Raw genomic sequence first — 13,584 nt, 5'->3', positions numbered from 1 at the left:
TGATCTGAAGGAGCAAATATAGCTGGCTGCCATCACTCAATGTTTCAACTAATTTTTAAAGCATTTTTATTTCTTAATATCTTCCTCACTGTTCAGTTTTGATATTCCATGTTATGTCTCCTCTTCAGCCTTGAATATGGTTAGTAATTTCTTTGGGCTCACAAAACTGTAAAAGCAATGTTTAGTCATACAAAATAAACATTTAACAATTTACAACCTCTAAATATACTTCTGAAAACATACAGTATCATCTTTGGTCCAAAAAGACTTTAAAGGCTGTCTTCACTGAGCAATGTGATAAAATGACTAAAAATATTCAAGATACTGGCAGTGTTTTAGATGTTAAAAAAGTAAAACACATTTGAGCATGCATGTGAGCAAGGATCTGACTACTGACTAGTCTGCCCCTGTGTAAAGGGGCATAAAGCCCTCCTGTTCTGATATGAACAAGTGCAAGTGACAATGCTAAGCAAAAGTACTGGAAAACTAAGGTAATCAAGTCAGTAAGCTATAACCAAGTTAGTAAGTCAAGTAGCTGTTTAACCATAGTCATATCTATATAAATACCAGAGACTTACAAATTTGAGCACACAACAAAACCAGAGAACTGTCCTAATGCTTGACTTCAGAGAAAAGAGACACTGTGAGATGAATAATTGGTTAGGTTTTCTTCCCTTTGTCACTCCCCTAACAGTCTGAATATGCCTGTCCTCCATTTTGAGAATTTATGTGTTCCCTGAAATGAAGAAAGGTTTCATCTCCTTTCAGCTATCACATTAACCTCTTTCAGAAGGTTTGCTTTGCCCAAATTCTTTGACAAGGAGTGAGTGAAATCTCAGCCCCACTGAAGGCAGTGGGAAATTTGCCATTCACTACAACAGAGCCAGGGTTTCAACAGAAAGTTTATAGCCCTAGAAGACCAGACTGAATCTAGTCCAGTGTTTGTGAAGTGCTTTGAAGTAGAGAGTGTTGCAGCACAGAAAGTATTGCTATTATTACTATTGCTATTGAGTGAGTGCATGACAGAAGAAAGGTAGAAACCTCAGAGTGAACTGGAAGGAAACACTGAGTCTGGAGATCTTTCTCAGAGGTCAGTACATGGCATTTTTCTAAACAGTTTCCTTTAAAAGTGTCTAGTAAAATTCTCTTTCAACCTCAGTACCTTCTTGACATGTTAATCAGAAGCAGATCTTCCTACCAAGCCCAGCCATCCTTATGGAAAGCATCCTATCTTTTCCTTCACATACTTTTCCTGAGTTGTATAACTGGTCTGTAAAGATTAACTGAAATAAATACTCTACAAAGACCTTTTTTTTTTTTTTTTTTTTTTTTTCAAAAGTGCTGCAAAAGGCCATGCTGGAAGGGAAAATCTGTGTTTTGCTTTCAGCCTGTCCTTCCTCTGAATTACCGTGTGGCCCATGCACTGCGCTGGCCCATGGAAAAGAAAGACTGGGATCCAGTATTGCTGGCAATTATAAGCTCTTCCATTACTTGTGGTTGTTGTGTATTTATTACCACCAGACAAGACAACAGTTGGTCATCAAGGAAAAAAAAGCCCTCTCCCATGATCTCATTAACTAGTTTATTCTACCACAGACTCATTCAGAATTCTTTTCAAGTTACATGGACAGCACTGCAGTCAGGAAATGTGTTAGCTGCCACCAAAGGAACTATTATTTGAATCTTGGCTGTTGCTTCCCCTCAGTATTCTCAGATCACAATCCCTGCAGTTCCCTCAAACATCTTGCTCACTGGAAAAAAAACACTCCCTGTAGGGTTCAGACACCCAGGGACTGATCTTCAGCTGGTGCAGACTGTCAGGGCTCCCTTAACCTCAGGCAACTCAAGGTTTTAGACTTCAGAGGATTTATCAGCAGCTCAGCAGCTGTGAGAAGAGCACAGCGTTAGGTCAGGGAAGGAACAAGCCAGCAGTTGTGAATCAGCCATTGGCACACTCAGCTCAGCTGAGAATTCCCAACCACAGCCTACAGAAGGGAGTTGTTACATCTTGATTAATTTCAAATCACACTGTCTTCTTTCAGTGTCTACCTTTTTTGGTTATCTCAGTGCACAGCAATGGTCCCAGTGGTTGAGATCTCCACAGTTGTGTTCTTGACTGATCTTAATCATGCAGCCTGTGATGGAAACAGTGACAAATTACTTCCATCAGTCAACTAAAAAGAAAGGACAAGCTTGTGTAGTCTTCTAAATTTCATCAACTACACTACAAGCCAAATAAAGGTGGTGCTACAAAATATGCTATTAAATACTTCACTATTTAGTAGGTATAATTGCAACTACAAAAAAAATTGAAATACCACAACCTAGGAGTCTTCCTAAAACAGTTTCTTCTTCTGATTTTAAACTAGATGACACTTACTAACAAGCTATTGTTGCTGAGACACAGGACATTAGCACTAAATTAATGCACCTATACAACTTCTAGAATGGAATATGGAATGGATCTGATTTCTATATGAACTGTGATCACATCTATCTACATGCAATCATGTCAATACCTCACTTGATGCTCATACAATTATTTTTCAAGAAGTCTCGTAGTCTCTCAGTGCTTTGGAAAAAGAGACCACTGCTTTGTGAACTTAAATATGGAGCTAAATGCCCAAGTTTATATAAATACGTTTTAAAATATTGGCAACAGTGAATAACTGCATTAACAAGAACAAACCCAAATTATACCATCTACTTAAGTATTTGCTGCAAGTATATATGTATTCCCTATTTAAACTTAGCAGTAAAAAATAGTATCAGATGCAACTTTTCAACCAATAAACACATTCCTAAGGGAAGATATGGCATGCTTTTCCACCACTTATCACAGTCAAACACGCCAGCTGCATCTGTTCAGGGCAGTTCATATCTCACTTAGCGCTACTTTTCATGGTCTGTGACATAAAAAAGAAGGTATCTGGGCTCACTCTTCATTCTTAGGAAGATCCACAACACTGTGCAAATTAGTATTTCCATCATGCCGTGCTGTTCTTCAGCATCCGTGGGTGATTTCAACACACACTGGGTTTTGACTCCAACAGAACAGGCAGACAAGTGGAGAATTTAGAAAAGGAGAAGGATGGACAGAGTATTGATCCCTTTCTGTACTCTTAAAAACCATACAGGCAGCTTGTGCTAGAGATATTTAACAAAATGGGTAGGTTATTGTTTTATCACTCTCTGAAATCAGCTGTAAGGGGGTCAGGATTTCACTCACTCTGTTTTCTCCTGACAGAGTAAGTCTAGTGGTTTGCTAAATTAACTTTTAGTGGGGCTACTTCTTCCTTTTCTGGAATTTGGGGCAGCAGAAGACTTGGTGCTGCTAAAGCCCTTTGATGTGCCAGCCCTCTAGAGCTTCCATGTCCGCTCTGCCTCTCGGGGTCACACCTGTTCCCAGCCCCATGGCCGAGCAGTACCTCTCCCCTGCTGCTGCAAACACACAGGCACCCTCAGCCATGCACCTCGCCTCCTCAGCAGCTCTGGAAGCCTGTGGTGGGTCGGCTCCACTGATCAGCTGGAGATCTTGTTTAGAAGGCTTCTTTATGCTGTTTATGCTGCTGTCAACACCACAAACCTAACACTGCCACCTCGCTGTTTACATACCTCCGCTCCAGGACACCCTCTACTAACACTGCCCAGTGTGTGAGGGTGCAGCTTCTCTTTTTATTTTTATAAGGCTTGTTAACCACATCGCTATAAGATACTCATTCAGATTTCACCCAAACAGACCTCTTGCTGTCAGCATTTAATTATGCTTGCATTCCTATGTAAATAGAGCATTAGCCAAAATAGAGCTTTTTATAGAAGATAAGATCAGGCACATCTTTACAAGAAAAGGAAGCTTTGGAAGCTTCTGTACTTCTGACAAGAATAAATTTCTAAATGCAAGAGAAATGCATAGAACTGAGAATGTTCTGTTCGTGATAAATCACAGTATTGAAAGTAGTAGTCTTTATGTATCTTTATTTGGAGGCTTAAGAGTACATATTTAATGTGTGTATATAAAATATGTCCTTGTAAGACTATGAAGCCTTTTCCACTGAAAAATACTGTGCACTTAAGATTACTCTTTTTAATGATTCACAGTTCAGAAGAGATTTCAAGCAAGTTTTTATCCAATGCTGGATATCAAATTATTTGACAATCTTTTTCTCAGTTTGGCTCATATATGTAAACATCTGGAGAAACATTATGTTCTAAGCTTAACCATGGATTTTATATCATAAGATAAGCATACATTTTAAATATTAATTTAAAGCTTAAAATACTGAAATCTCATAAATTCAAATAGGTCTCTAGTCTTCCAAGCACAAATGTCCATTACCCTTTCAAATAGTTTTAAAAGAATAACAGAATCCTTCAAACAAAAATACCAGACTCCACTGTGTTTAGATTGATGGGAACTGCAGCAAGCCTCATACAATTTTTCCTCACCAACATGAGTCTTAACTCAATTGTCAAGTTTGCTTTCACCTTCAGTATAGATTCCTGTGAAAGGTCATGCAGATCTAATTCATTGGCTCAACTTTTATTGTACTGGGACATTGTGGTTAGCATACATCTCCAGCTAGCATTCTCAGTAACCACAGTGAGAGGTAGACCTGAAATCACATTCAACAGAGCAATTTCTATGATAACAGCTTTTGAAGAACTTGTGCAAGTTTCTGGGTGATAAGAAACTGCATCAGGTATTTTGGCTCTTGATTTAGTCACATTCGATGCAACTGAACAGAAATTAAATATCAGTTACCCTGATGCTGCTCCAGAAGTCTATATAGAACACAGTTTAGTGATCTCAAAACGAGACTTGACAAGCTATTTTCTTGTGGCAAATTTGCCTCGACAATACAATTTCGATTTGTCCAAATGTTCGTATGTTTCTAGAATCTAGTAGTGTCAGAAATAAGTATCACAATCATTTGGGGGCTGATAGTTCATACGGATAACCCAAGATCTTCTTTCTGAGACACCTTCAGGAAATCAGAACAGAATTTGGTTCACTGTATTTTCATTTGTAAACCTTTAGGTACCCTAAAATGCATCATGAGGAAGACAATTAATGAAACATTTGCTATTAACTTCTTTTATTGCTGAGTACCGCCCCAGTACTGTGATGTAATTCACCTGCTGTTTGACCTAAAGGGGAATTCGGCAGTTGAAGCTGAGATGTTCTCACGGATCTGCCCTATTACCTAACTTTACATACTGCTTCATTAAAGAAGTGTAAAATGATTTCCATATAAATACAAAATCAATTTTATACAAAGCACTCTGAACAAATGTCTTCCACTGTATGATTAAAAAAAAAAAAAGACATTTTATTTGGCTGGAAATGCTTTGATAAACAACAGGTCTCATTGACTACACCACTTAAATGCTCTAATGAATTTTTAATATCTTTAGTTGTTTAACTGGATCTTAATACAAAGGAGCTGAAGACACAGGAGCATGATGTTTCCTCCACTGGCACATTTAAGAAATCAGTAGAGGTATGCCAAGAAAATGTTCTGGTTTTGAAACACGTCTCCAAAACTGAACTCGGGGGAAAAATAAAAAGCATTTTGTCGTTGTTTCTAGAATTAAACTACTGCTGCTGATTTGAAATGTATATTATATTACCCTTTCCTTAAACTAACTGCACTTAGTTCTGTCCTTTAGCTCTCTACTGGTATGATATTGCATCTTTGGCTGGCTGACAGGTGGCAGAGACTGATCACATTTGAAAACAAATTAAAGGTGAGAGATCTCTTGCTGCACAGACAGTAGGAGGGAAATTCTGCCATTACAATCTATGCGCCATTAACCCATGAAGTTAAAAACTTGCTTTCCAAGATGCTGACATGCTTCACTTCTAGCTCCTATCGCACAGGCCTGCCAGCTGCAGAAATCCTCCCTCTCTGCTTAGTAACCCCGTACTGATTAAGAAGATTGAACTGAGAAAGTTCACCTTACACCATTTCGTCAGGACCTTCATTTACTACCAATGTCCCCATGTCTGCTGCGGGTTTTAAATCTTATATGCAGTCCCGAGCCACAGGAACTCAAGCACATTGAGATGATAAATCATTACAGACTCCTCTAGCATTCTGCTGTTTTTCTGGTGACTGATCCACTGTGCCTTGAGAAGCCCCCCAGCTTGCATGGAGGCTTTCTTAGCTGTAAAAGCCTATGTATTGTCATCACCCACAGAACAATGGAGTTGGCTGCACATGCAGTGGGAACCCAGTGCACCACTGGACAGAAGAGCCTCTTGCAGAGCTTGCAGAGCAGGGATCGTGAGGAGTGTAACTCAATGAGGCCCGTGGAGCACGGGCCCGTGGAGCACAGCAACCCCGTAGGGGTTGCTGTGCCAGGGCTCCACTCAGCAGGCTGCATCTCCTGGCAGAGTGACAGAGTAGGATTGGTGCTGATCAGAAAGACAAACTACTTGCTCAGTTTCCTCATGTAAGAAGGAGAAGAGTAATACAGTCATACAGCAGGGATAGGAAGAGCTTCAAAGCCTGCAAGGACGCGAGAACTGTTTCCACTCCAAAAAAAAAAAAAAAGGTACATCTTCCAGCAATCTTTCTGAGCACAGTCAAGAAGGTACCAAAGTTCACTTGCCCATAGATTACCCTGAATGAGAAATAACATGTAGAAAGTGGGTGTCTTCTTCCCAGAACACACTCCAGTGTTTGAGAATGTACCTCATCCTCCCCCACATTTGTTTGTTTTATCCATCTGTTATTGCCCCATATTTGATTATGAATTGAAAGCATTCTCCTGGAGCTGCACTCTGAGCTTTTCAAACTGAAGTGTTTGAATAAGGCTTGTCACTACAGGAAGGATACAGAGGGCATCACATTCCCCAGCTGCCTCCCATCACCCTTTCCCCCTCCCTGCACCTCAGGGCCAGCAAGCAGCCTGGATGCAAAAGGAGAGAGCTCTAAGCAGCTGCTACCTCTTCCCTGTTTCTCCTGCTGAGCAGCTTCCATGCAGGAAAGTGGCACTGTTGTTTGATTTCAAGTTGGAGGAGCCTGAGGGCAAACAGAATGGTTCATTGGGCTGTCTAAGCCTGCAGTGGCAACATTAGTAGAGGATGGATTCCCTCTGTCCTACACAGCCACAAGGGACAGGCATATAAGAGAGAGGTCATGTGGCTCCCTGATTCTCCCTGCCCCAGCCACAATGCCTGATTAAAGAAATTATACTAATTTTTCCCAGATGAGTGTCCCAAGGAAATGCACAGTCTTACAAAGCATTTATTCTGAAAGAGTCTGCAAAAATAAGATGTTCTGGCAGTACTCTAAAGTTGGGAAGTTCCCCATCTTCCAGAGGACTTTCCAAAAAGGGGCATTTGAGGGTGATTTTTACTTCCTCTGCACTGGCTGAACTGACACATGAAATAACCTGATTAAGTGTTGGGCTATGGGGGAGTTTCTTTGCTCCAGCCAAGTGTCCCGCAGAACAAATTAAAACTCTTCAGCTCAGCCCATCACACTGTCAGAGTGTGATAAAAACCATGGCAGCCAGCATAGCTGGGAGCATCCATATTGTTTATGCACTGTTCTTCAGTGAGAAGAATATAAATCTTTTAAATGTATAGCCTGTTTCTTAAGAAGTAGTTTTGGTTTTTTTCCTGAACTACTCCAATAAGCCATTTGCATTTGATAATTTAACTGATATGGGGGCTGTTTCAGGTAGCAAATTTGCTGCTTTGTTCTTCACAACATGAGGAAATTTATTTTAAAAACAAGTTTTCAACTTCAAAGCTTTATAAGCTGACACAAAACACAGCGCACACACACACACACACCGCCCATGGTTCACATTTTAGCCATTTGCAGAGCCCAAAAGCAGTGTGGAGATGGCTGACAGCAAGGGGATTGAAAGAGTTTTTCTGTGTGGGCTCCTGCTGCAGCCAGATTAGATGAGGGAATTAGAGACAGGGTGCGGTTCCCACCTCGAATGCCTCTCCTGCAGCTCACAGACCTTCACACTGCCTTATTAACACGCACTTCCCTCTCCTTCCAAACATGCAAACTGCACCCTCTCCCAGGTCCCTCCTTAGCTTAAGGGTGCTGGCATAATCTCTGCTGACTTTCTGGAACCCAGGGATTTCCAATTATTTCCACATCCTCCTCCTGTTTCTCTTCTGGCTGTGGTGCCTTTGGGCTGCCTGCTTGACTTCCCACTCCACAGGTCTGCAAGGCAAGGGCAGAAACGCCAAAATTAAGAGAGCAGAGTAATATTTGCACAAGGCAGAAGGGAAGAGGAACAAATATAAATTGCCTGGGGCCAAATCTGCTTATTCTCTCTATCTTGCTCCTTTCTGAAAAGGCAGCCTTTGTGTCTCCTCAGGTTCTTGTTAAGCTTCCCAGAGCATCCAGCTTTGTCTCTCTGAGTTCTTAGGAAGCAGTAAAGAGTGTCTTCTTTGCTTTTAGGCACAAAAGGCTGCATCAACAAGGTGAGGTACAGGCAGCATGTTTTTTTCGAGTACGTGGCACCACACTGCAGCAGATCTGAGAATCCTTGAACATACTATTGCAACATTTTAAATTCTTGCATGAGAAGACATCCTCCCAGAGCAAAAATTGACCCCAATCTGATAAGCAATTGTTGCAGAGCCTGCACCTAAGGCCTGTCCAGCACTCAGTCTAGCAATTCCCTCCCAAAGATACCAGCTTGGCCCATCACACAGCCCTAAAACACTCTCTTGGCTTTCCAGTGCTTGTTTAACTGCTCTTCTGTTTTGCTGGGTGTCAGAGACACTCTTCACTCCATTCCTTCCCGACTGGAAAGCTGGTGGCTGTAAGCAGCCTCCTCCAAGCCCTTCCCTGGCCAAGGCTACAAAGGGTCTCCACTCTCTTGCTTGCTGTGGGTACTTCAGCAAAAAAACCCTTCACCCTGCTCCCAAGCCAAGTATTGCAAGGAGGGAAGGGGAAGGAAGGAAAAGGAGAGAGCAAATGGACTTATTGTTCACAAGAAGGGTGGGGGAAATGTAGAGAAAAGCTGACCTGAGATGCAAGTCTTTGTTAGTTTCCTCTTTCTCCTCTAAAGACAGTATCTGCTGTTCCCATTCTTCCCCACTCCACTCACCCACTCTAATCCAACTCTACCCCTAAAGGGAGAGTGCCTGTGCCTGTCTTTTGCAGAAATCCTAGCTTGGTGCTCTTCTCTAGGAAGTCAGTCGGTCAAAGCAGCTCTCCGCACTGGCAGAGCCGGCATGTGGTGAAGGCCTAGGGTCAGGTTGTCGATAGTACTGCAGGTCTTCACATGCCCTCTGTTAGATGGCCAGAGTAAGACAGACCCCAAGCATTTATCTGGTTAATTACTCCTTTCATCTTCTGCATTATTCCTATTTCAAAATCTGTATGCAGCCCCTAACAATAGCATGTTTGTGTGATTCCAGCTGACCAAACAACAGAAGTTATTTATAACTACGGATGACCGGACCCTGCTGTATTTTCATTTATGTATTTTTCCTTAGATCATCCATTGGAAAAGGGTCATACTTTCATGTTTCTCACACACAGAGGCCCTGTAGATTAGCACACAGGAGATGAACCTTGGCAGCCTGCACTGCTGGACTGCCTGAAGAATTCTCACTGCAGCTGCCTGAACCAAGAACACACAGGGGCTGAGGGGGAGGTGGTTGTTCTCAGTGCCACACCAGGCAGCAGGTGGCTGAAATGGCAGGACCAGTGGTTCTCAGATATAAGGCTTTTTAAAATGACTACTTATTTGTGGGTTTTTCTTTTGTCAAGGCTCACTGGCATTTCAGAGGAACAGTCAGTGCCTGAGGAATTCCAAAATTAGTGAGTGGAATATTGAGAAGTGGTATTAAGTAAACAGGATAAGCGACCACAAGGTGAAACCTCTAATTCTTAGATGGGAAACAGAGCCACAGCATGTCCATCCACATTAACAGAGCCTAATTTCCCATCCACATAAATGCACTGAGTTAAAAACACTTCTGATGTTTTTAGATGCTTCTCTTAGTACAAGCTTAAATGGGGACAGGCTTGAATTGACTTTGGTAGATAGGACATCAAAGGTTACCTCTTTGAGGCCCTTCTACCTACAATCTTTTACAGCAGGTAAAGCACTTTCTGTAGTCCCGTCACCATGCAACAATACCACCCAAGACAAATTAATTCAAACGAACATACTATAACAAAAAAAACCCCACAAGCTGCAAAATCCCTTGTTTCTATCTAATAAATAGGGCAGTTCTCCACAAGGATTCTAGAAGAGGCAAGAGACGCGAAGGGAACTTCTATGTCCAAGGTCTCCTTCTAGGGTTGCACACCAAGATTCAGAGCAGCCAGATGGAGACAGCAGCATATTTTACAGTATACTGATGTATGAAATAGACCTCACAACTAATCCTAGCAGATACATACCCAGCCAGAGCATGTCTATAAAATAAAGCCACAACATCTTTTCCTTAAAAGAGAGAGTATTAAGGAACTTGTTGATTAGAAATACACAATATAACTCACAGATGGCAGTAAATGGAACAGAAATTAGCAATCGAGGTTTCATTCCTTTATGTTAAAAGCACCATAGGCATTTTTAATTGGTCCAGCCAAAATAACAGAGAACAATGTATCCAAAAAAAAAAGCAGGGGTCTTCTTTGGGGTCCTTAAAAATATTCAACTGCACTGAGGAGGCTGTGTCCATGCAATTGAATAGTGGTGCTGTTCTCCAGTACAAAAACTTTTCCTACTTACAGAGGGTTATCTTTCCCATTTGATTTTCTTCTTTATCTGTGGGAAATGTAGGCATTTGCTGAAGAATTCAGAAAAGGGAAGTAGCCTGGTATTGGGAATTCTGATATCACAGCCGTGGAATGCCACACACTTATTATCCAAGTGTTTCCATCCCTCTGTATACATGACTCCTTCCTCAAGCCAATAATTTTCATAACCTTTTGCCCTTTCTATGGCATCATAGCTATTTAGTAATATTTACTTTTTTTCCCATCTTGTAAAATGTATGACACTGTTGCCTTGCTGGTTCGTGACTGATCCCTGCATAGATCAACTCAAACTCAAGTAGTTCACAGAGTTTGTGTTCCCAAGTATGTTAGTCAATAACCCCTAATTTATCTAAGGAAAAAGACATCCAAATGATTAAGGAGGAGGTACCACAGCTTTTTTAAGCTTCTGTCTGGTGCCATTAGTCTCAGGCACCGGTCTCACAACTGAATTTACTGAAAGAGCTTTTATCTTTTGGAAACCAGTGCCTTCTGGGGTAATACTGAGAATATGTACTTGGCACTATATCCAACACAGGGCTATAATCAGCAGTCAGTATAGCACTTCTGTTCAGCAAAAAAACCGTTTATTACTAAGGACCTATCTGTAATATTGCTATCTACTGAACTGAGACATTATTGTAACTGCTACATGGTCTAGGCCAGATAAAGTTCCATTGTCATCCTTATGTCCACTTGAAAGAATCATCAACTCTAGCTAAAGTGACAATTTGTCAACAAGTTAAAGAATTTCTTTAGAGAAGGGAAGATCCAACTGCTGTATTTACATCAGAAAGAAGACGGAAGTTGCTTTTAGCCTAATGTAGAATGGATTGCAAATTATTTTTCTCAATGTATGTATTAAAATGGATGAGTTTCCTGAAGGACATTCAATTAATCAACTTAGGTGACTACACCTTCAGCAAGAGAAAACTCTGTTGCCTACTGACCGTTGAGGAATCATCTTGTAGAGAATAGTGAAAATTTAAGAATATAGTTATAGATCTTCGCATCCTGGAAAGTCTGTACTGAAAGGAAAAACTTATTTGAAATATGCACACCTAATTTTTAAGTCCAGAACATGTCCATATTCATATGTACTTTTAAATAGTTTTTTTGCTAGGAAACTCCAGGACTATAGACCTTCTATATTGCAAATCAAAACAGAAGTGTCACAAACCTGCCAAGTTTCTTGTGGTGCCCTGTGGGTACCCCGGAAGCTTTGTGCTTTGCATCCTGTCTCTTCAGCATGACGTTATCTGCAATCTCTGCCTCTGAGAAAGGTCCTTTCCTCTTACTCTAGCAGTCTCATATAAGAATCTGAAATACAAAAGCACAGTGTGAATAAACAGGAGTAGAACTATTATCTCAGCAGTGTGTTGGATTTTCAAAAGTGTGAAAACTTTCTTAGAAATATTGCAGACTAAAAAAATTTATAGAATGAAATGTAATACTGACCCTCAGTCCTTCATTTACCCTTGAGCAGAAAAAGTAAAGAAACAGTTGTCTGTGAGGAGAAAGCTGTACAGAGCAGGACCTGTGTTTTCCTCCAGGATGCTCACACTAGATGACACACTGCTTATGGTATTGCTGCTAGAGACATTCCTAAAAAGCCTGAAAGAACACAGAGAGTTTCTGGTAAAATATGCAGGGATCTCTGCAAGATTCAGGCCAAGCACTGAACATTTTCTTCCTGCAACCTTGTTGCCCTTTTTTTAGTGTGATTGATAAAAACTGTAGTCATTCTTTTCCGTATGGTCAAAGAATAGAATCATAAAATCATAGAACCATTTAGATTTTAAATGATCTTTAAGATCATTGAGTCCAACCATTAACCCAGCACTGCCAAGTCCACCACTAAACCAACAAAGATTTTTTAGGCTGCCCATCACATATGGGAAGCCTTGGGTAGGAAATCTGTCAGGTTTGTGTAGCACCTCTCCCCCAGCTCCAGATGTTGGAGGGGAAGCCATACAAGACAGAGTTACAAACCTCAGAAGTATGCTTGGTCTTGTCTATCCCTCATCCGCCACCAGTACTAACACTGCAGATCTGTCCAGTGTGGAAATAGGAGTTCAAAAGCCTTTCCACTCTCTCTGCTGACTTCAATACAGCTGCTAAGCTTATGCATGATATGTTTATGCTAAGGGTTTGGTGTAAACGGGGCTTGTTTTGCATAGCTGTCTAAAAATGTCCCATCCCCTCCTTTTCAAAAATGGGCAAAAGACCAAATATTTCTGAAAAGCTTTTAAATCCCATAGTCTACAGAAGATGTTAAATCTTCTAAAGCAAAATTGAAAATTTGCAGAGGGAGCAGGCTTTTTTTTTTTTTTTTGGGAGAAGGTTACATTGTTAAAAATGCTGAGTTTAAAAACTTTCAGATAATCCTAATCACTAAACTATACTAAAAAGTAGAAAGGATAATTCTGCATGAATTCTGCACCTTCCAAACAGTTTCTTTTTAAGATTCCTTTAAAGATTTGTCTAACACAGGCAGCATAAATTCTTTGTAAAAATGAGGATTAGTAACAGCACTTCACATAGTGAAGACTTTGTAATGCACCTCCTATTTATTTTGGTCTCAGACTCATCAGGAGAAGAGAAAGAGCTTGCAATTTCTTAATGAAGTAATTTAGTGAATGGGGGTCAAAGAAAGTAATTTAATTACTGGCTTAAATAATTTATGTGACAGCCATGCAGTTCTTTTATCTTCTGTTAGGCAATGTGTTCATTTTTTTCATGTCTAAGACTTTTACAGAGTGTGTCACAGTGCTAAACTCAGAATGTGTGGAAAGCCCAGGGTCTCTGTAACAGAGAATCAGACTGTAAA

General features: G+C 40.7%; 1 long non-coding RNA gene across 5 annotated transcripts in view; it reads right to left on the bottom strand.

The window, feature by feature from the left end:
* The window catches only part of LOC115493878 (uncharacterized), a 57,274-nt gene extending 44,365 nt beyond the window's left edge, over window positions 1-12,909 (bottom strand). For 4 of the 5 annotated variants that reach the window (XR_012054127.1, XR_012054129.1, XR_012054125.1 and 1 more), the window contains exons 1-4: window positions 12,747-12,909; window positions 12,213-12,368; window positions 11,935-12,074; window positions 2,050-2,135 (exon numbers count right to left, since the gene is read on the bottom strand). This is a non-coding gene — a long non-coding RNA (uncharacterized lncRNA). The remainder of the gene's footprint in view (window positions 1-2,049; window positions 2,136-11,934; window positions 12,075-12,212; window positions 12,369-12,746) is intronic. The other variant, XR_012054126.1, reaches the window with a different exon arrangement.
* Between the last annotated feature and the right edge of the window lie 675 nt (window positions 12,910-13,584).

Source organism: Taeniopygia guttata, chromosome 2 (genome assembly GCF_048771995.1).
Source record: "Taeniopygia guttata chromosome 2, bTaeGut7.mat, whole genome shotgun sequence".
Taxonomy (NCBI): Eukaryota; Metazoa; Chordata; class Aves; order Passeriformes; family Estrildidae; genus Taeniopygia; species Taeniopygia guttata.
This window is presented reverse-complemented; position numbering and strand designations above follow the sequence as displayed.